This window comes from Trachurus japonicus, chromosome 21, assembly GCF_045865225.1.
Source record: "Trachurus japonicus isolate A0001 chromosome 21, Traja_1.0".
NCBI lineage: Eukaryota > Metazoa > Chordata > Actinopteri > Carangiformes > Carangidae > Trachurus > Trachurus japonicus.
In genome coordinates this window covers 8907483-8932109 of record NC_140927.1, presented here as the reverse complement: position 1 = coordinate 8932109, position 24627 = coordinate 8907483, and the positions used below count along the sequence as shown (strand labels likewise).

The 24627-nt window shown below is 39.5% G+C and overlaps 1 long non-coding RNA gene across 1 annotated transcript in view; it reads left to right on the top strand.

Moving 5' to 3' along the window:
* Nucleotides 1-21837, top strand: part of LOC146964757 (uncharacterized) — a 78583-nt gene extending 56746 nt beyond the window's left edge. The window contains exons 2-3 of the long non-coding RNA XR_015034574.1: nt 12297-12507; nt 21640-21837. This is a non-coding gene — a long non-coding RNA (uncharacterized LOC146964757). The remainder of the gene's footprint in view (nt 1-12296; nt 12508-21639) is intronic.
* Nucleotides 21838-24627: the final 2790 nt, after the last annotated feature.

Below are 24627 nucleotides of genomic sequence, written 5' to 3'. Positions count from 1 at the left end.
AGGAAATGGACCGAACTTCATAAAGCGCCTTTCTACAAAGTGATTTAAAATAATGCCTTTTATTTACCCATTCACACACACACTTATATATCTGGGAAACAAATAGGCATCAAAAATGCATGTAAGTTTTAATGTGATGATTATTTACTCCTCAGGACATATAAGCACCAAACCAAGGTATGTATTTTTCTAATGTTTTGGAGTTTTTACAGCCACCAGTGAATGTATGTAATTATAAATTTTGAAATATTAAACATCTGTGTTTATAATAACCATATCCTTAGATGTGACAGGTGGGTTTTCTGAATAAGCACAGACGTTAACTGATTTTGATTAATCATTTTGATATTCAGTTATTGATGAACATACTGTATATAGCCTACACATAGATATATCTGTACAGGGGGAGGGGGGGCAACAGGTGGTCATATGTTCTCATCCTGGACTCTGACGACCTACTGGAGTATGATGTCATGTCATTTCACTGATGACACAGCGTCTCTTAGTTCTGATTCTGTTCAAGAGCTGCTAAGAAAAAGTAAAAAAAATCAATCAATAGAGCAGTGGATAATGTTATATAACATATACAATGTTATGACCTGTATAGTCTTAACTGTCATAAACAAAAGATTGTTGGTTTTCAGCCATGAGACACCAGATGGAAAGGAGAGAGCCTCCATTCTGTAATAAGTCATGTAGTTAACTATCACAATTACTCCGGGGCTTTTTAATTAAGGTAAAAATTTAGCATTGCCACGGGAAAAATCCTGCTTAGTTCCTCTTTATATAGGAAAGAGTTCTTATTTGTTTGGTGGTTTCACCGCAGGAATCCACAGTATTCACAGGGCTTCATAGTATTAGCCACAAAGTCAGCGAATTCTGTTAAAATTCTTCATTCTTAAAATTATGGCCAGATACAATCAAAAGTATTTTTTCAGTCTTATGTGATGTGTAATCCCACGAGATCTGGGTTCTAGAATTACAATACAATTCCATGCAGCACATGAATTAGGCATCTTCTCCATTCGCTTCACCTTGCCTCATCCAATATGGCGGCGACTTTGACGTACAATTCAATGCTCAATGCGGCGTCTACTGTACGTATACTGTATATATCTATGATGTCATCTGATAAATTCTCTCTCAGTAAATTATATTTCTAAATGATGATGATTATTGCTTTTTAAGGATGATAATTTCTAAAGTCTCTTAATGTTCAACATTGAATTCATAATATTGATTTGTAATGTAAATTAAAATCCAGACATTACAGGAATTAATGGAACAAATGAATGAAAACTAAACTACATGATGAACACAGTGAAAGGGAAACCAAGCCTCACCAAAGTAAAGGAGGGCTGAGTCTTGATAGAGGTCATGGTGGTGGTAGGTACAGTAGTTTTAAGGTTTAAGTTTAAGGCTTTAAGTCTAAATGGGTTTTTCATGTTTTGAAGTTTTACTTTGTGGCCTTGATTCATTCAACAAGTCTGGATGTTAAAAAACTGCCAACTATGGATGTCAAATACTTAAAGATAAAATGTAGCACTTTAGCGATTTAAGATAAATAGTAATCCACACATCCAAGTGTGTTATGCACTTGACAGGAAATTTAAGCATGAGGTATGTAGATATAGATACTATATACGTATATATATTAACTTTTTTGCTCACTGGCCAACTGGCTAGTGAGCTTTAAAAATCTACTGGCCAGAAAGATTTTTTACTGGCCAAAAATTATGTATAGCTGTTTTGTATATATTTCATTGTGTTGAACTGTTATAATACACTCATAAGCATTTTCAACACATATCATAGCTATTAGCATATTTTTGTGTGGAATAAAGGAGTCAAGTTTGCCTTTTTTTCCTAAAAGGTTTATTTTAGGGATGCACATAGTTAACCGTTTAACCATTAACCTGTAACAAGAACTTGACTGAATAATACTATCAGTTATTTATATATATTTATTTATTAGCTCCTTATGTCGTCAACTCATGGGGGCGTGTCGACATGTGCAGACTTCCACTGCCTTCAGTCATATTATTTAGTAGCTAAAAGTTTCACAGGAGGACTGACACTGTGCACCATGAAGGAAGATCAGACAATAAATGTAGCCAACACGGACATAGATGTGCATCACCTGTAATAACTGCGCTGCAATAGAAAAAATAAAATAAAATAAAAAGACGTCGCAGCTCTCCTGCAGCTCCACAGAGGAGCTGTCAGAGGAGCTCTGCTGCTCCTCTCTCTTCAGTCTGGTGTTTGGCTGCACTTTCAATAAGAAAAGTGATATGAGCGCGATCAGCAGAGACAGAGCACAATGGATGTGGCATTGATCAGATATCGCAGCGCACATGTTTATTTAACGGCAAAAAAAAACATCACTCCAATTTTTTTTTTTTCCTTGCAGGACACCGGCTCACAACCCAAGCGTCACAGCCGGGTCGGGAGGAACAGTAACAACAACGAAGTAGTTGGATTTTTTTCACTCGCCAGAGTGGCCAGTCAGCCGGCTTCCTTTACTCGCCAAAGCATCAAAGTTAGTCGCCACTGGCGACTGGCGACCGCTAATTTTGAACCCTGTTATATATATATATATATATATAAAATGGTGGAAAATGGTGTAAGATTCTTCAGCTCACTTCAAAGCAACCTCCTCCTCTTGGTGGTATTAGTATTCTGCTCACATACTCAATGGCCTGTAAGCACTGGGCATTGGATTAGTGGATAAGTTTATGCAGAAGGTATGGTCACAGAATACATTCATCTTTTATTTTCTATCAATAATGATGAAAAAAATTAAACAATAGTAAACACAATGTATTGTACAGTATTTAACGGCACAAAGCTGACAAGGCCACACAACTGTGCCCTGTGTCAGTGGAATTACTTTCTGTTATTTACAGACAATGTTTGGAGCAGATGCTGCATACTATTACAAGGCCAAATCTTAAGGTTCAAATAATATATCTTTACACAGTCCTCTCTTACATTCTGTGTTTCAGGTCCACAGTACAGGGTTCACAAGCCATTACACCCTGCAGTGAATCTTTCACATTACAATAAAGAAACTCCTGCAGTAAACACTATCAAATTATGTTTGGCCACACATTGCCAATCGGTGGCATGCACAGATTCCCTAAGGGGCAGGGGTGAAAATGAAGAAAACTGCAGTATGGGCAGAATAGGGTCATTTGGCCCACTTCAATTCCCTTCTGCTTTGGCATTAGGGTTAAAATCAAGCATGGAGGTGTCCCATTAGGGCAAAAGCATATGCTTGCTGAATGATGATTTTTTTTTTAAAAAGGGCACTTTGGCACACAGATCACAAAGGGCAAGAGCAATTGCTCTCATGCCAGTGATGGCATAACGCTTTGAATGAAAATCAGCATAGTCTTGGCACAAGTTACTCTTTTGTTTTTAGCATAAGCCCTTGAGCATAATCAGAGTGTAGAATATTTCTTGCAGGGGACTGTGTTGAGTGGAAATCCACTCAATGTGTTCTTGTTTGCTACTAAATAGCAGATTAACCCCAGAGGCTTAAACTAGCTTGCAGCTGGTTTAGAATATTGGAATAAGGTATCTGCAAAGTGTCGGGGCGTGACACTAGAAGGTGCCTGCAGGGGCCATGCTTTTTATCCATCCTTTTCTTTTTTGTCCAATCTATATTACTACAAAGAAGGATTTTACGTGAAAGGTCAGTAATTCTCAAGCAGAGGAAACACTGACAAAGGTGGATGAGGCTTAAGGAAAGAGACAGTTTTATATCATGACACTGTTAATTTTATTAGCTTAGATTGATTTTGACAAGTTCATAATGATGGTTAAAAGAAAATGTTAGACAATAAAAGCTTCCAGTTTCCCAGTGTTTTTCCGTTAAAAAGGCGGTGTCTGTGATAAACAGGAGTCTGGACTCTCTCAGGACTGTTGAGAGCAGAATGCAATGTAATTCGACAATAAAAACCACCCAGTATGAAAATAAGATAACAAGCACATTAGAAGCTCACTTAACAATACACTTTCACTTTCTGTTTAAAACAAAGTATACTGTAAGATAATATGGGGCAGTATGATACGGGTTATAGACTATACTATTTCATGACCAAGGGCCTGTAACATACTGTACTATACTATGTTTTAAATCAGAAACTATTCCAGGATAAGAGTGGTATTGATCTTCTCATCTAACCCTCCACGAGAGTATATTTTACAAAATGTCTGACTATTCCTTTAATAAGAAAAAAATAGCTAGTTGTTTGTTAATAGCGATCAGATAAGGAGTTGTAATGTTATTTTATTGCCATTGACGATAATGGAAGCGCTCGTCTTGATTACACAGTAATGTCTTTGAAAGGGTCAAAATCAGCTTCATGGTGCCCTAAAAGCCTAATTGAGATTCATTAGGATCTGTACACTGACTGCTGTCAATGTCAGCCTCGGGGCAAGTCACGTATAAACATGTTTACAATAGGTTTAGTTTAACAGTGTGTGTGCCTGCATTTATATGCTCCTTTATACAGTTGTAGAGCAGGGGGGAGAATTTTTGTAAACTGCAAATTGTTGTGTAATTGTGTGAATGTGACAGGGCTCACTGCAATATCTGAAAGAGGGTTTTCCACATCAATGTATCCTTTGTCACAAAGCCATTGTTCCGATAGGTCTTCCTTCATATAGTCCTTTCTACCAGAAATGTGCTGCCCAAAATGAGAGCTCCAAAGTCCTGCAATATGTCTTATGAGAGCACAAAGCATATAGGCCTTCTGAGGTTGGGGAGAAAATTGGCCATTTGTCCGTCACATTCAGCCCATTCTCCCATTACCTGTACAGACCTATTACAAGCTACAGGTGTAATAACTCTTCATGATCTATGATTGTCATGTGGAAACCAGTGAGACAGAAGTCCTGGAGTCCTGGAACGATATAGGTTTATTTCTATGTATATATACTATATATTCCCGATGTGGGTTTTAAAGCTTTGTTTACTTTTTTTCTGTTAAAGTCCGATTTGTCGAGGGTTTTCCAGCTTGATCCCCAAATGACTTCAATTCTTAATGTCAGTGTTTTCCACTATACTGTGGTCTTACCTCCTGAGATTATAAAGCCAATGACATATTCAAAGCCCCAGAACTCATTCCTTCTGCTCAACAGTTTCCATCCCCTTTCAAGTCCTTGACACAGAAGGGGAGCTCATGCAGAAAGGATTTGCTCTATCCAAGTATTGTACCTGCTGTAAATGATAGATTTGGAAAGAGGCAGAAAAAATGAAAAAAATAAAATAAAATAATAATCTCTTTGACGTTAGACATGACAAGTGAACAGACATAAAAAAGAAACCAAGCACACAGAAAATTGGATTTTCAAGAGTGCCTTGTCTCACAAAAAATGACCGGTCAGAGGGTGTTAGCGAGGCAGACTGGCTTTCATTAGCGTACTCATTTGGCATCACTGAACCATGAAGATGGTTAAGTGATATTATGTTAACCTCCTGTTTTACATCTAGAGTCGAGATTAAATGTAATTAGGTGGCTTTTGTACTTCCCACATAGTCTTCTGGGTAATTGATGACTGACTAAAGTCTTTAACTGACTGTCTGCGCTATTGTTCTCATTTCAGCTCCTTGCTGCTTGCCATTTGCCCAGTGATTGGCCAAGACCACAGACATCAGCTGGTTTATTAAGGCTTTGACTTTCTGTGGTCACATCAAAAGGGAAATAGTGTGTTCCATTTAGCGATTTTATGCAAATGTATGGTATGTGCCCTATTTTTAGCCCAGAGTTGGCTGAAAAGATGTGATAAATGTTGAATTTCTCTATGCTGGTGAAAACCATCAAATACATGAAGAAAAGAACTGAAGCCAAAACCTGAACTGCTATAGCCTGTGAATGGACCTTTTTAAAATATAAATATAATTGGTGAATCTGATTCTGATTCTGATGGTGTCTTCACAAAAACATTTTCTGTGACAGTACTACTGCACTGCAGTGGGGTCACAAATCTTAAAAATACTTTTATGAAAATATTTGGACAATTGAGCTACTGTAAATGAGAGGCTACACACAGGACAAACAACAGTTCGGACACACACCAAGATACACTGTGAGCCAGGAGAAATAAAAGTTGCCTAATTGAGCAGTTGAGTAAAATCTAATTTACACAAGGGACTTGTAATCACATTCACGCAATACTGCCAGAGGTGTTTGTTGCCCATTTAAACCACAGGCCTCAAACTAGGACCAGTTGTTCTTTTCAAGGGTCTTGTTAAATTAACTGTGAAAATAAAGCCACAGTGTGGTGAGAAAATCAAATGATGTAAAATGGGACATCATGACCTGCAGATATCAAATTGACCCCTGCAGCTTCAAGTCACCATATATATATATATATATATTTAATTTAATTTCCTTTATTTGTTTAAGAGGGACAGTGTACATTAATGAACATTTTAAAAGAATAAAATGTAAATGCACCCAATTATAGCCAATAGGCTAATTTCCGTTGGCAGTCCCCCTGCCTGATGGAGCATGGCAATGAAACATAAAACAAAGGTATATAAAAAATTACATTAAGACACATTAAGACAAATAACACAAATCACTACACAACAATACACCTTAACCCCCACCCCTCCCACCCACATGCACGCACGCACATATAACACATTACAGTACAATACAATATACACATATATATTAACAGGTATCAGTACACAGTACCACAGTATCAGTACATTAAAAGTGATCACATGCCTGGTTGGCTCTAAGCCATACCTTCAGGCGGCCCTTAAAAGTAGACAGAGTAGGGCACTCCTTTATGGGCAAAGGTAGTGTGTTCCAGACCGTAGCTCCCTTCGTAGACAGGGCATTTCGACCGAAAGAGGTCTTCCTGTACGGAACCACACAGTCCCTGTTAGTGATTGACCTGGTGGTCCTTGTTTGTTTAAATGCAATAAACTCTTTAAGTGGAGATGGCGCCAGGCCATGAAGTACTTTATATATTAGGCATGCAGAGGAGAATTTACAAAAATTAGGAAAACTCAGCAAATTATATTTCACTAGAATGTTACAATGATGGTAAGATAACGTTTTTTTGTCTAAAATTTTGAGTGCTTTTTTGTACAGAAGCTCAACTGGTTTCACGATAGTAGAGCCGGTCATAGACCAGCTGGTAATACAGTAGCTTAAATGAGAAAAAATCATAGAGTGCAGAAACATCAAAGCGGCTGCTTCTGACAACGATCCTCTGATTTGCTTAAAGTTGCAAAGGTGATATTTAATTTTTTTTGATAACGTTTTAACATGATTTTTAAATGAAAGTTTAGAGTCTATAATCACACCTAAATATTTGAATTCACTAACAGCCTCATATATATATATATATATATATATGGTGACATGCTTGTGCTGGTCTTATATATATATATGGTGACTTGAAGCTGCAGGGGTCAATTTGATATCTGCAGGTCATGATGTCCCATTTTACATCATATATATTTATAAAACGGAAAGGTGAAATCCGGCGATCTGATTGGTTGTTAACCGTGGTATATTGAGCACATACTGTCACTACCCGATTTGCGACGCTGGACGCTACCCGATCTGTGACAAAACTGGTATGCGCATGCGCCTGAAGTCAATTCAACTAAGTTTGTCCAAGTGGAGTTGCCGTACGTGGCTGTCACAGATCGGGTAGCGTCGCAGATCGGGTAGCGACACATACCACGGCTACTATCAGCCCCCCTGTAATCCTCTCAGCAGGCACGCCGATTTTTCCCAGTGGCCACCCGTGGTACTGCAACAAAAAATCCCATGGGGCCCAAAAAGGATTTTTCCCATAGACCGCCATAGTAAAAGAGAAGCCTGTAAAACTGTTCACAGGACACCTCCAGCTGTAACCTTCGTTAATTACTAATCTTTGTATTCCATATTTTTAAGTCATGGACTTTTTATCCGTCAAAATGTTTTCTAACGGTCAGAAAAGCCACAGAAAAGTCTCATTTCTGGCCGTGACGTCACGGCTGTGTCCGTGCACCAGCAGTGCGCGGTCGTGTGTGTCTCGGGACCGAGGATGCCTGAAACTAATGAGACACTGTCCGGCGCTAAAATCACTCAGAAAAGTGGAAATCACGGCTCAAAGGTGAGTTTTTGTTTGGTCACATCAACTTTATGATAGTTAATGTCTGTTATTAGTCTCTTGTCAACTCGTATTCTTAAACGTAACGTTTTAATTGATGAGATCGCCTCGTAGTGACTGCTTTTACTGATGTGAAACCGGACTGTTTTACATTACTGCTCCTGTAAAACTCATATTTTTCAGTAATTTTAGCTTGATAAGTCATTTATGCTGTCTGTATGTGTCTGTGTGTGTCAAATGATGTCTGTATGTGTCTGTGTGTGTGTGTCAACAGTGTCTCATCGCGGCTGATGTTCTACACCTGTTGCTCCGTCCACGTTAATTTATTTTACGGCTTAATTAATGCCACGGTGGTAAAATGTAAACCGAGACATCTCCTCCATGGTCGGTGTGTGTCGTGTGTGTGTCCTGACGGTGCAGCTGCTCCCCGTCTTCACCGGGGCCGGAGGAAGAACCATGGACGTCCTCCTCATCCTCCAGTCTCCTCCTCACCGTCGTCAGTGTGTGTTTGTTCAGTGTCAGTATGCTAAATGATCACTTAAACTCATAATCATATTATTAAATTGTTCGAAAAAAAACAAACATGCTTGTGACTTTTTTCTTCTTCTACCAAATCCAACATCAACTGTGTCTGGGGCATCGTGTTTAATTAAAATGTCTGGTTCTGTAACAGCTGTATTAGTGGACACTGATATTCTGCGTGTTGTGGAAATATTGTAAGGTTAAACTGTTGAATTACAAAGAGTCTCATCCACCTGAAGCTTAATGATGATGATGATGATGAAACTATGAACACAGCCAGTACAGACAATTATTAAAAGGAAGATGCATTTGCCAAAGAGCTCTAACTTTCTTTAATCACAGTGTGGTTGATAAAAACAAAACACGTGTGACTAAGTTTATAATACCTCCACCAACGTCCTGTAACAACTGGTGAACTTTGCAGCAAGTTAAATATATAAAAAAGGTAAGAGTAAAGCCTCATTACATTATTTGAGGTGTTCTGGGGTCATCTCTGTCATGTTTAACAAAAATACAGTTAATTATGATTTATTTTCCATTGTGATTTAAGCTTACAGGTTCAGACTATAACTCGTTTTCAGTGTAACATGTATATTAATTAACTGTCAAAACGATTTAACGATCATATAAACGACCGTAGTAAACCTACGATCGGCCGTCTTACATTTTAAATCATTATCTTTGTTTTAAAGTCCGTGTGTGTCCTGTAAAAGTCTTAATACTCATTCCTTAAATCCACAACTAACACATACATGAACGCGCAGCGCCAAAACTAGAACGGCGGTTGCTCGTTCTCATTGCCCCAGGGCATGATGGGAGACCGCAGAGCATCATGGGGGGTGACTCAACTGCGCATGCTCTATGGGCCCGATAACGCGGAAGTAAACCCGGAAGTCAGAAACTTTTTCGGCGTATGCGCCAGGCGAGGGCCCAATTCCAATCCGACCCCTCACAGACTCACTGACTTAGAGGCGCGTTCACGGGAAGTCCGTGAGTGTGTGAGGGCTGTTCCGTTGTCAGATCATCAAGTCAGTGAGTCAGTGAATGAGCCCTTACTGCCCCCTTACCGTAAGTCAGCACCGATGCTGACTTTGGTAGGGGAATTACCCACAGTTCATAGCGGTGTGAAGTCAAACCATAACACATGGGATGCCGTCGGAACGCAAGTGTTAAAAAAAAAAAGAAATTAACCCAAGTAGTCAGAGAGAGCTCCGCCAGTCTCTTTATTGTTAATGGACAGGAGCCAAAAAAAGGGAATTTGATTTTGATTATTGATGATGATTTGATCAGATCTGATCCAGGAATATTTTGTTTTGAGTCCGCCTCCCTCGCACACCCTATGCGTATTGAAAGTACAGTAAATTTATCGGTCCAAGGGCGGAGTTAAAAACATTTTGTTGTCAAGGTAACGTGTCGTGAGAGTGTGTAAGTGCTGTTCCATTCATGTTTACAGCATCTGGACCCTCACAGACTCTCACACTCTGTCACTTAGAGCTGACGTCACTTTAGTCAGTGAGGGTTCAGGGCTTGAGTCTTTAGGGGGCGGATTGGAATTGGGGGGAGCTGTCGCTACCCGATCTGCGACGCTACCGGATCCGTGACAAAACTGGTCTGCGCATGCGCAGACCGGCCGCCATCTTGGACAGCTGCCTACGGCAACTCCACTTGGACAAACTTCATTTGGGCACTGCCCGATTTGCGTACATGCTTTAAGTTCTGTGAAATTAAAATACGGTACTGTGAAAATGATTAAAAAAATAAAATAAAATAAAATAAAAACCGCGTAGGTCCGTCATAAGACAGCCGCGGCAGACTCGTTTATTCAGTGAGTGTTGTGGTAGTTGTAATTGTTTGTGGTTGTCATGGTGATGAGGCCGGCGAGAAAAGAGGACAGTAAACATTAAAAGTCCGCCTGTGTTCCTGTTTTCTGAGCATCAAGATCCAGACCACCACAACCAACCCTCAATTTACATTACTAATAAAGTATTTAAAAAAATAAAATAAAAAGATAAACCGTCTGTGGCGACGCACATAGGGCAGTGATCCTAAGTCAATTCAACTAAGTTTGTCCAAGTGGAGTTGCCGTACGTGGCTGTCACGGATCCGGTAGCGTCGCGGATCGGGTAGCGACCATAGACTGTAAAAAGAATGGACGTAGCGTCCGTGACGTCACCCATTGGTTTTGGGGAGTCGTTTTTGTGACTCAAATATGGCGGCCTGAACAGCGCCATGTTGGATTGGCCGGCCGAGAACCCGCCCACTGGCCTCGAAGCAGCTGTTCACGGAGCTGCTCGGACCTGTCACTCAACGTTTCCGCGCCCTGATTGGCCAGAATTTTAACCTAATAACAGTAAAACTATAGAGTTAAAAAAAAATTCACCCCCCTCAGAGTGTGTGCGGGGGTAGAAACTATCGATTGAGACGAAAAAACGTTCTGACACCAGGCTTTTAACATGTTTATTGAGGATGTAAAGTCGGCGATTTTAACATGGGGGTCTATGGGGAATGCTCCCTTCTGACACCAGCCCCCAGAGGAATCCGAGGGGATTGCAGTTTTTTGAACGCGGAAGTGAGCTTCACTTCTCAGACCGACAACTGCCCCCTTGGTAGCGACACGAGCAACTTTCATTGAAATGAACGGCGGCCATTTTCCGGTCCGGTATCCAGTTAATATAATACATCCATGGCTACTATTCTAAAGCCTTATCACAGCGTAAGCTATCACTCCGCGTCAGGCACGTATGACTGGTATGAATGGAAGTTGTTGTCATGTATCCATGACAACGGACTGTTGCAGTCCGTAGCCCAAGACAGCTGATGTTTTTACGATGTTAAAAAACGGACTAAAGTAGTTGAATCCACACATTTAAGGTGAACTTTCACCTCCGGGGAGGGTTAACAATGGTAGAGGGGATTGAGCAGTGACTTTCATCTGAAAAAAAGCGGAGGAAAAGACGAGATGCAGAGCTAACTAGGAGCTAACGTCTGGAGAGGTGGGACTATTTTTTTCACAGTGAGGCTATTTTATTGGATAATATGTATTTCTGGTTGAATAAAACTACATGAAATTGATTGCGTATCCCTCTTTCATATTGCCTTTATTGGTAACCGTTTTATAAAAGCAATATATCACGACAGGCCGTGGTATATGCTCATTATACCACTCTAAGGGGGTTGTGGGCCGTGGTATAATGAGCATATACCACGGCCTGTCGTGATATATTGCTACTGTACACATACTGTACAGGTACACAGATGGTGAAAAATAAACACTACTCACATTGCTGTATATTGATCCAGAGGATGATATTTAGACAACAGATTTACTTTCTGTGTAAATAAATAATAGACTTATCATATAGATACATGGCTTGCACATAAAGTGTTGCAAAACATTACAAGATCTCATGATAATAACTGTTACTGTACCATGAACATGGTTAACTAACTTTCAAATCCAGGAGCATTTGTCATGAACGTGTGATTTGCTTCTCTCTTCTGTCTCATCCTGAAGCACAGTTATGTTTGAACTTGTCTTTGTTCGTCCATGTTCTTGATTATTGACCTCAGAGTCATCAAAGTTTGAGGGAACACACGCAAGGTATTTCAGTAGCTGTTGGCTAATCTTTCTTCCAACGTTTCAGCCCTGCTAGACGATGAGGGTGATGACGACATCGATGATGATGATGGTGATGGTGATGGCAGTAGCTCTGAGCTAGAGAGGCAGATGGGCCCTCATTCTCCCTCCTGCCCGCCGCTGGTCTGACCTTCACGTCCCTTGAAAGCATGATACCTGTGAATACCCTGATTATGGCCAGGCCAGACGGCACAGGCCCACGACCCCTCGCTGTGCAGGTGAGTGCTGAGGCAGTAGAGTGGACATGATTGACTCTCACTGCAATCCCTGTCGGAGCGCTGCGTTCCAACGGAGGAAAAAGAGTGATATAGGGAATAGCAGATGAGAGAAAAAAGAGAGAACCCGCCCTGCGTTCTCCGGCTAATTAAGTGTTATTATCCTGCACAACAGGAGGTACCTGAGAAATAATTGGCCACAGCGACAGCTAAATGTTCCAATCTGGAGGTGAAGCCAAAAGCACTGTAAAAGGTCACATGCCATTATGCGTTGTGCTGGTCTTATTAGTGCTGCCGTCTGTCAAAAGACCAACCATTAATTCATAGGCAAAATACTTCATAGATTAAAAATATACCCCCTGTCTTTGATTTTCTGGCCAGTCTTGTTTAGGTGAGGAAATTAGATTTTCACTCTGTGATTTCTGACCCGTTAATAAAAGAGACAGCCCCCTTCAATTCTGGCTTTTATATCCACTTAACCGATACAGAGATTCAGTCTCCTTTGTAGTGCTAATGCCGAAGAATATATATTAAATAAAACATATACTGTAGAGCGCCATCAAATTATAAAACATATACTCCCACCAATACATGAGGTTTAATTAATTTCCTCTGACTAACACAACTGATCTACTGAAGTCGAGATAACAGGGTTCTAGTACAGTATAAAATATTATAAAATAGTACAAAATTTAACTTTAACAGTGTTTCTGTGTGGTTTCTACGGTGACAAAGGCAAACGATGCAGCCGCAAAAACACATGCAAGAATGCAAAACAAACACAACAACAGAAACTAGCAGTGTGCAAGAAATGTAATTTTTGGTTTGTGCTTATTTTCAAAGGTTTTCTTAGTGCTCGCTGAAGGATTTGCCTTAACAAGGTGGCACCCTTATGTTTTCAAGCTGCTTAGCCAACATTAATTTGGGTTCTGGGAATATTTCTTCCAGACTTGTTTGAATGTCCCAGTGAGGCAGCACGCACAGGACCACAAAGAAGCTCAAAGAAATTCAGCCACCATTGACTTTATTATTTAGATGTGTAATTTTCTTGCTGTGACATGGCAAAGGGTCTTTTTGTGAAAAACATTTTGTAAACAGGAACACTTTCAAGTGATGACTGATGTGCCGACATAACAAATATGGATTAGTTAATTGTGTAATTGGTGTCTAATAACTGAACTATCAGGAACAATTTGCAGAGTAATATTTGGAGAAAAACAAAGCCACCCGGTGAGTCATCGTCTTAAAGTGACACTGCATCTGACATGGGTTAGATTAGATGTACAGTTTGTTTACAGTGAAAACAAAATGCTGCGCAGTAGTTAAAATGTTCCCTAATGAGGAAATATGTCCCTGTGAGATTGTAGAGTGAGATGCTTCGCTCCTGCTGTGAGCAAGTTTAACATGAATTAATCAGCAACCAGTATCACAGTATGTTGTTCTTCCACAGAGTGCTCTGATGAACTGAAGGAGCCATGGCAATACTTTTAATACAAAGGATTATTGCTTTCTTTATCTTGCTCCACAGAACAAAATAAGAATCGACGTGCATTCATAAACTGACCGAACAATATGAGGTGTCGTCAGATAACTGAACATCATGCTCAGGATAGCCAGATTTAGTTATAAAAGACTGACCTAGACTAGGGTGTTACTTGAAGAAATAATAAAGAGCACCCATCTCCAGAGTTTGCACGTAGCAGATGGCTTATGTGAAAGCTTACCCGAAATGGCTAAAATTGATCCGTCTCTATTTGCAATTGCTAGAATTCCATTATCAGGTGGCCATTTTGCAATATTTATGCTTCTCACCCGTCGTTGCCCTTGCTATGAGTCCCCTTCCCCTGCCCCCACTGAGCCTCCTTGTCAGCCAATCATTCACCTGATGCTAATGACCAGTTGCCAGCTCTTCTGTCCCTCAGATATCATGTCTGAAGACTGATGTATTGATCGGGCAAGATTGATCAGGGCAGGGATGATACAGCAACATTACATGATTTATTCAGGTTCTAATATCTTGCGTCAGGGCTGGGATTTGACTGTCTAAGCCAAGTGTACTTTCGTCATCTATCCAAGTATTAGCCCCTCTTTACACATCCCAGCTTCAGTTTCTCTGGATGCGAGAGGCAGTGGCAGCCTCCACTTAGCAGAGAAGCTGACTATTTGAATAAAACCCCAACCCAGTATGAAAAGTCACTTTTTATATTTATTAGGTTTTCAATAGATAACTGTTTTGTCCTTTTTGTTTTCTACTTCGCGTCTAAGCAGCAACATGAATTACGTTCTGTGGATGGAAAAATCTACAGCAATCAAATAAGCAGTTTTCCATTTCTCAAGACAAGATTTTACCAAATCAATACAATCTTACCTTTCAAAATAATGTTTTAGTATTCATCAGTTAGAAAAACAGATTTCTGATGCATTAGACATACTCACTATATGTGCATGCTGCATTTATGCCATTTGTTTACAGAGTCTCACAAACCTAATGAACATAAAATCACAGTCAAACTGTCTCCCAGTGGTAAGCAGAGAATCTGTTGAGGCATCAGCGGGGCAGTGGAGCAGGCTGTTCTGCACAGCTGACAGTAAATGGTTTCAGGTTCACACTGCAAAAAAAAAGAAAGAAAGAAAAGAAACAAGCCAACCATATGATACAGAGGCCTCAGTTTAATGAGCAGCTGACACAAGTGTAAACATTTTAGCCTGTGACCTTCATCACCAGGATCCCCTACAGCAGACACACTTTACACACTATACAAGATAAACAACTTTACACCTTCAGTTTACATATCATGAACAGCACTACTACTACTTCTACCCTTCCGATGTGTTCTCACTTTTGAATAGTGTCATGGGAAATGGCTCTGCACGGTTTACTTCAATGTGATGATTCTTTTTTTTAGTCTGTTTTGTGAGCCACACAACTTTATAGGATGATACTAAAATTCTTTGGGCTTTTATGATTTTAACTACGTGCAGTATACAAGAGACTTTTCAGTGAGCAGAGCCTGATCTACACAGTTATATTTAAATATATGTGATTAAGAAGTGTATGGAACATGTTGGTGACTGTAAATAATCTGTTATTTCAGATGCTGAATTGATGCCAGTATACAGTGAGTGCATTGACACAATAATTATGCCACAGGTTAGAATTTGAGAACAAATACATCTTGATTCATATTTCATTTTTTTATTAGGAGCTTTCTACAGCTCAGCAGGGACCTTAAATATAATGACATCCAAGTGAGGTTTGGAGTCTATTTTGAAAAAGAAGCAAGATTATTATCCTTGTTTAAACTTTCTGCCAGCAGTGTATCTAATTTGTAGATAAATGTCTTAGGTTTAAGTAATTATTTGTCAGTATTATTTTAGTTTATTAGTTAGTTTATTTTGCTGGAGTAATGCTCATCGACCCACAGAAAATGAGCTGTAAATGAGAAAATTGAAACACTCTTGTTTTCCCTGTTGGATGTTAAAAAGGACCCATAAAAAGAGAATTAAATGATCTAATCTTAAATAGCTTGCAAAACTCTTATGTTTTCTTCCTCCAACAAAGATGTCAGTACCCAAAGCTATGATTGCTCCTTCCATGGACCCTCTCCGAGCCTATTTTCCTTGCAGTCATCTGATAATTTTTCAGTTATTCATGCCATAGTTTATAAAATGTCACAGGCCTAATCAACGAGAAGTCTCCCAGTGGCGAGCGTTGAATTTGTTCAGGCTTCAGCGGGCCAGTGGTGCAGGCTGTTCGACACAGCTGGCAGGGGAGCGCGCCCTATTGTTCTGGGGACTGGAGGGCAGGTGAGCCTCCATCAGAGTCAAGGATGGGTCAGGCCCATGATGCGTGTGGCATGTTGTTGGTGCAGCTAATGGGGAGGGGAGGAGGGTCAGCGGTACCTCCCAGGCTTCCCATCCTGTCCCCCCCATCCCATCTGTCCTGTGCTGACAGGCTGTGAGCAGAATAACAAGTCAGCATCTGTCCAGTAATGAGATCCAACGCTCAGCATCGAGATATCAAATGCTAACAGTTAGATCATGATAACAATATAGTCTTGTCTGTTCAGTCAGGGCAATGACGTGCTCTTCTACAGAGAGCTCTAATTGTTATAAGGAATGTATTCTGTCATATGGTCGCATAGCTTTCATCCACTCACAAGTATTCTCAGGAGAAACGATGACATATCAAATAAAGAAAAATGTCATTGTCTGTGCAAGTGCCAAAAAAGTAAAATCCATTCCATGTCGGCTAACATTGGCTATGCTTCTGCAGAGTTTCAGTAGGGATGAATACAGAGGGATAGAGCGAGCAAGGAGAGCTACGAGCTACTTCAACAATATGCAGGTTATTATTCAACCTCTTGTACTGTACCACTCTGGCATATTTTCTTAAACAGTGACTAGTGATGGAGTATGTAGTCAGTGTTAGCTAATCTCTTTTTCTATTAGTCTGTTTCTATTGGTCTTCAAGTTTGTTCCCAGCTTCAGTTGACTCAGTCTAAAATAGTAAAGTCAATTGTTTTACTCTTGACAAAACGCTGTCATCCTACTGCAGCCCGCAACCTGACACCATGAACTCTGAAAAGTTTGTGTTTTTGTGAGTCTGTTAGAAAGTAAGCTTATTTATTATTTACTATAAACTATATATTGTCGATGTTTCACATGAATGGGTTTTCTGTAAAAAAAAAAAAAAAGAAAAAAAAGATTCAACTCGTGACATTTAGCTTTTGTTCCACTTGCTTATGGGAGAGAGACATTTTCTTTCATTTTTCATGCGGGGGGTCAGTTTAGAGAGCTAAAAAATGCACTAAGCAAAGACTTGCCTCAGTTACCTGCTTTGCTGCTGTGACCTTCAGCTATAAAGGCAGGTCCCTGCTATTTTGCAAGGCAGTTCTTGGGTGCCCTTTGTCAACAGCCAACTTTTACTGTTTCAGCATTTCAATCAATAATTTTACATTTACCTGCATCTCTTTTGTTCTTGTGTGAGTAGTTTTAAATCATTCATGAGAAATCGTTCACATTCATCGGCAGACAAAAAAAAAAATTAATGCCAAGTTCAGTGGCCTGTTCCAGATCTGACACATCTAAAGAAGTTATGGCAAACACACAATTCTTTCATCTCCAGTAAAGGACACAGTGGTCATGTTAATTGTTAAACTTCTTTGTCTGTTTTTCATACAAATATTAGGGGTGTGTATGTGCAATACGCTTTGTGATTTTATCTATGAAAAGTGCTATATAAATTAAATTTACTTACTTACTTACTTACACTGCTGTGAGAGTGGCGCTGTCTGTGTGGACTTGAAGAGAAGTGATCCTCAGGGCTATAAAAAAGTCACTGAACCTTGCAATTCCTGGCAATTCCTCAGTCCACTGCACAAGCTTCCTATTTTTTTCTCTCTTTCCTTTGGGCAGTGTATTCTTACATATACAGAAAAATGAGTACCCATATGGTCCTTCAGAAGATAGTACAACCTTAATAATGAGAGCTCTCATTAGGCAGAAGAACCTCTGACTTTCATCTACTATTACTACATGGTTGCAGAAATTATGCTCTCAAAGGCTGAACTAAACTACTGAACCACACCATGTCCAATCTCAGCATTAATGCCAACTGATATGTTACCTAGCAAGCTACACCAGTCATTTCAGCGTTTTCATACGGATGACAGCTACAGTAAAACTCTGTTCTGAATCACAGTGAAGTGAATGCCCCCAAATTCCCCTTTGCAGTTTCACGGTGGGAACAGCCTAATTCAAAATCACAGATGATCAGACTCTGTGTGGTACTTTGATCAGTTCACCTTATCAAAGACCTTATCATTTGATATAAACAACATTTAAAGCTTAGCTTGGGACCTGATTATTTTCATTCTACTTACTTTCCCCCCTCAACTCTCAAAGCTTACTAATTGGTCCGTGGTTGTGCCTCATCAGCTTTGGGCATGCTGCTCATTGTACATTTTAGAAATAGACAAAACTTTTCATGTTCACACTATCACCCTCCTATTGTAGTGTTGCTGCGATGAATTCACTGGAGAAACTAAACTTAACAGATCCTCTGTGTCTTCTCATCGTGACATAAACTGTGTTAAGTGTGATGATGTGTCTTTTGCCAAATAGAAGCACAGTTTTTATTTTTTTTAATTTCACAACAACAACTCGCGACTATCACATATCGCACATGTTTTTTTTTTTTAATTTGGAGAGCAGGAGGTTCAGATTTCATCCACTTAACAGTTTATATTGCTAACTGGTCACCTCTCACTGACCACTTAGCTCACCTTTCAGTATTTTAGCAATAGCATGTTTGCAAATATAGATTTATAGATACAGTAATAATCAGATGAGTGGTTTGTGGAGGACCTCTGTATTTCTGCATGACATGAACGTGGCATTACTGGGAAAGTGCAATGAATGAGAGGTTCACACTATTCCTCCCACTATTGTCCCACTGTGCAGATGCCTGGTCAACCAGCTGAAGTTGAAACCACAACAAGAACCCTCTCTGATTCTCCTCTTGTGAACACAATTATGACTGTAGGAGCTCATATCGAAGTTTCTCAGACTAACAGTGAGTGAATTTACATGTTCCACAGATGACTGTGATCTGTCTTAATATAATTTTCCTAAACCTTCTTTTAATTATAAGGTGTGCCAATGGCAAAATGAAGCCACTTTAAAACATTCAAAATTCATTTTTGATGAGGGGCATTCAAGTGAAATTTTCACACAAGCAACATCCAATTTGTACCAACTATACACTGAATACATGTGTGAACTACATACACACTGACACCATGTGCATAGCAACACTGGACAATACAAGAGACATACTGTACTGGTCGTTCAGTGATTTTAGTAATGGACATTGATTGTACAAAGGGCAGAGCTTTGTGGAGCATGTAAAGAAGAGACGACAAAGCTGTAGCTGAGGTAGATCCTCCGCTGTGTTTCCAGCAGTAGAGCATGTGGTCAGAGTCTGTTGCAGTGTGAACTGTAAATATTCTGTCTGTCTGTCTGAGGTGGAGCACAGGAGGTCAGTTTACAAAAATTAACATGTTGTCAGCTCCACAGGGACCATGTTCAGTTTGTGGTGTTAAACTAGGATAATCTTGGTGAAAAAGGACACAGTCTCATAATATAGCAGGAGCAATATACAGTAGTACACACGACATAATCTTCCAGCACTGTCCATGCCATGACTGTGACTTGTCATCCTGCCAATATTATCCTCTGAAATGTGACTGTGGTGTTTCACAGTGAGGTGCTTTGTCATCATCACTGCAAATCTGACCTATTTGTAATTTTTGCATGGACCAGACATGATCATCGAACAGCCCAGGGAGGGCAGCGAGAGCGAGATAGGAAAGTGTGGTGTGGTGCTGCCATGTCATTCGTGCAGATCAGAGCAGCCTGATAATACAAATGGGTTTCAGGGGGCATGAATGTCATCCTCTATGAATTCACTTTTCTGCTTACATGAAGATAGCTTTTTTGCATGCAGTGCTCTTTATGATAGCTTGTTTATGCCACATCATGACATACATAGTTTTTCTTTTAACAAGAAAAAAAAGATTGGTTTGTAGCAAGGCCCAGAAACCGGAGACATTTCCATCACAACATAATTATATTGAACAGACATCAGTGTGCCAAGCTCAACCCACAAAATAAACTGAGCAGGTGCATCCAAGCAAGAGCTATGATGTTGATTTTAATGAAAATATTCCATCAATTATAATGATGGAAACTTCCTGTAAAATGAATGTAGTTTAAACAGATGTTTTTCAGCCAATAGTAACAGGTGGAGTTAGAAGTATGCACTACAAGATGGGGCTGCAGAGACCCTCCCCACCCAAAAAAAAAAAAAAAAAAGAAATTCTAGACTGAGAGGCTTGGTGTGAACGCAGGCATTAATAACGTAATTATCTTGAGCACTCTTCAATACATTTCCTCATTAAATTGTAACTGTTCAATCAAAATTGTCCTCTCAGTGAGCTGAGATCTCTCATGTTTGCTCAGGGAAAAAAAAAGAGGTAAATATCAGCCTGCTGTCTGCAGCCTCTACAATTCCACACCTTCAAATATGAAACATCGAGAAAAACAAGAAATACAATATTTTGTGGCTTTTATGCAAATTTGACATTTCCCCTGCCGGCTCCTCAGTGCCAGGTTCTCTGTTGACCACAGATACCTGCCGGTGTTACTGCTGAGGCAGCAGACGTCTCTGTAACATTGAGCCTTCATTATTTGTTATCAACAAATTAATACCTGTCAGAGAGAAATGACATACATATAAGTCCAAAAGTTGAGCCGCTTGTGAACAAAATCTATGGAAGTGTATGTAAAATCTGTCAGTACAGGCATAGCCTTTCTTAAGGCTGCACCTTGGGAATTGAATCCCAGTGCATAGCTAGCATCATTTTTTTCACACAGCTCTATCATAAAAAGATTTAGGCAGAGATACCGCATAGCCCCGAAATACAAAATACCAATTTCACTGTGTCTTCAGATTGATATATTTTCCTGTTTGACATCAGAGCATCAGCAAAAAATAAATACAAACCGATCAATAGAGAAGAGTCAATTGATGGATGATTGACAGCTGCCAATTTTAATTCTATTTGTGATTACATTCAAAATAGGAAGTGCAGTGTTCAGCCATGCAACGATTTAAAATAAAATATGCTGACCTTAGTTTAAATCCCATCTTGTACCCATGTTGTGCATTAACAGTGTGCCTGTAGCGGTTTGGACTTTCATAATCAATAGTTGATCACTACATAATATGTCTAATTAAAGCTGCCTTTGTGTTATGTCATGTAAACAACAGTGGTATGTGCATTTGACAGTTATTGGCTACAAAACTACCTGTAGAAGTGCAATGTAACAATGTAAAGATGATCAAAGACAAAGGTTTCATCAGTGTTGTACATGAACAGCAAGAGTGAGTGCTTTCAGATTTTTGGTGAACTGATCATATCCAGTTCGTGTCCAAGGTCTGGATGGTGTTAAATGCTTAAATTCAGAAAGTATTCAGACCCCGTCTCTTATTCCACTTGAAGTTATGTTGCAGGTTCACGTTAAAATGGTTTGAATTCATTTTTTCATTTTTGCTATCTAATTTGACAGAGATTGAGAAGATCTGCTGAGAAAAATTGAAGAAAATCCCTAAATCCAGGTGTGCAAAGCTTGTCTCACCATAAGAGCACTAGAGCCTGTAATCACTGCTGAAGGTGCTCCAACTAAGTACTGAGTAAAAGGTCTGAAAACACGTGTCAGTCTGATACTTCAGTTTTTCTTTAATTCTTTTCATTTTTGTTATTTTAACTTTGCCACAATGGGGTGCTGAGCACAGATTTAAATACATTTACCGGTAACTACACACGTAACAAAACATTACAAGTGTGGAAGAAGTGCTCGGGTCTGAATACTTTTTGAATGCACTCTAATTATGGCCATTTATTTTGCCTTTTATCACAAAATCATGTCAACCTTTTAACTCCATTAGAGTTCAACGTCTGGTTCTTTGACTACAAAAAGATTTAAAAAAATGTTCAAAAACTCATATTCGGGAACAAAGAACAACAACAATTTGTTTAGAAACTTTATTACAAATGATGTTATTAATTTGTACTTTTGCCAAAGACCAAATGTTTAAAAGTAAAAAAGACACATCCATGGGATAAGATAATTACATGTGGCCATAAAGACTCCTTTAAGGGTTTAATGAACGTTGTTGTCTCCAGGGGCCTCTCGCACTGCTACACGTGGGTCTTAGAAATGACTGACTGTTGTTGTGCTCATTCTCAGAGTCAGAGGCTGTGTGATTTAAGACTAGTAAAAAATGGAAATTGTTCTGACTCCCACAGTTTTCGCATTCAGAATCATACATCAAAATGTTGCCACAAGCCTCCTTTCTCTCAAAATGTAAAAATCAAACCCACAGGAAATATAGCTTTGACCCTTAATTGATGGATGTGGAGAGCAATGTCAGACTGTTATTCATTGCCATAGAAACTGAAGGCTGAATCCGTCTCCACTTTTCCCATTTTGAATTAGAGTTTCTGTTTTAATTTAAACACTGTGAACACATTTCATATCATCATTATGTTCAGATGCTTCTGCTTACTCTCAGAGCATCTACAAATCTAAAAGTAATATTTGGAAGTAGAGTCACTGTCTGAAGTAACCCTGTCATTTTCATGCTTCTCCCACAACTTTGTGACAAGGCCAGATTATCCAGCTCACACGAGTATGTGATGTTTGGATAATTTGTCTTCTCTTGAGGAAATTGTAGGCTTGTGTGAAGCCGTTTCCTGGCTGATGCTGCTGTTCAGCTGTCAGCTGCCTCTTGAAGGTAAAAAGAGAGGTTCAAATCACGGTGTAGCTGTAATGAGTGCTCTTTAACAAAGATCACCTGGCTGCTACCCTTTTACTAAGAAACTGGCCTCACAGTTAGTTATTGGCCAGTTAATTAAGGATTTTTAAGCCCAACAGTATACACCAAAATAAATATCCATAACTTTGCCACAGAAAGTTTTTCCTTTTCCTCCCTTTTTGGACTAATTAGTTTTGCTCACAAACAAGAGTAAATACAATGTTGTATTTTGCTTGGTGTCTCAACATGCACTGTATGCTTCTCTAGCCCTGTTGAAAACACTCAACAGTTGGTAAGAGACTGGAATAATAGCCTATTTCCACTACAGGAACAAAACACTGGTTGCTGCTGGTATATTTAGGGTGAGACAAAAATTTTCATCATTCTCACTGATGTTGAAAACTGAAGTTGCGTGTTGTCTGCCTTCCAACCAGAGGGAAAATAAATGAATGAGGGAAAGAGGGAGGTCTGGTCGGTCTGAGTTGTGGTGTAGGCTAATATTGTTTGGTTGACAGTAGAAACTGTAGGCTGTATCATTATTTGTTTTTTTTCCCCCCTTTTACCTTTGAATCTTTAGCTGTTCTATCGTTTGTTCAGCTTTACCCTGTGGTGTTTTGGTAATTCAATTACAACCTAAATTATGTTGAATTTTATTTGTGAAAATATCTGCAAAGAAATAAAACCCATTCATGTCTTAAATTGTTACACTGCACTTTATGTCAATGCCACAATTGACCAGAGGGATGTCCAATAGATGGAGCTTTTGGGTGAGATGATAAAAGTGTCATCCTGTGTTGTCAGGGAGGACATCATTTGTCCGCGTCTTTCAGCTGCACAAACTACTTTTATGTCTCTATATACAGACCAGGAGGGGCAATCTTGAACCTCAAAGATTCTTCCGAAGCACTCTCACTCACAGCTTTGTATTTGAAAGGAAGAAATAACACTCAAAACCTGCACATTCAGTTCATGGCTGCATGAGATGTGACCATGAGGGCACAGAAACCTGTGCTAATGTTATTCACAGTGTCTAAAATAACTGGAAGGTCAGGACATTTAGGCCATTGTATCTCATTTTTGGGTTTGGGATTTTTGCATCAAACACAACACAGGCCCAGGGTTTGGAGTGTAATTGGCTCTGACAAACAAATATAATGCCATCCACTCTTTGAATGGTTTTCATGTGCCAGATGTGCCTGCATGTTTTTTATTCACATTTGGTATTTAGTCATGGTGTGGACTGTGAGCCCTCATTCCCTCTGTGAGACTGTAAATAAGACCAGGATCCTCTGGGAATGACTACATAAAACACTGTGGTTAGCAGACCTCTGTGTCTGCCAGACGCATAGCTAAACCATGGACACTTTGCTTCTATCAAGTGAATGCAATATCCTCGATATCTCTGTTTATCTATCAAGAGAAAACACCTTCAAAAGGCAATCTTGCTTTAAACGGGTATAAAACAAAAAGTGGGTGTCTGAGGGACTGCCATGGCAAAGGAAACATAAAAGAAAACAGCCACAGTTTGGGATTTTTTTTTTTTTAGTCTTTACCTCATGTTTCAAGAGAAAAGAGATTGTGTTATTTTTAACCTTACCAGCCTGATTAAGATCTGATCATTCTTTACATTTACTGCTTAATTGTACAAAAATCCTCTGTTTATAGACAGAAATATTATGTTTTACAAGTCCTCAGCTTTATGAAGAGAGGTTTTGGAGGATTAGAAAAGCAGATTTCTT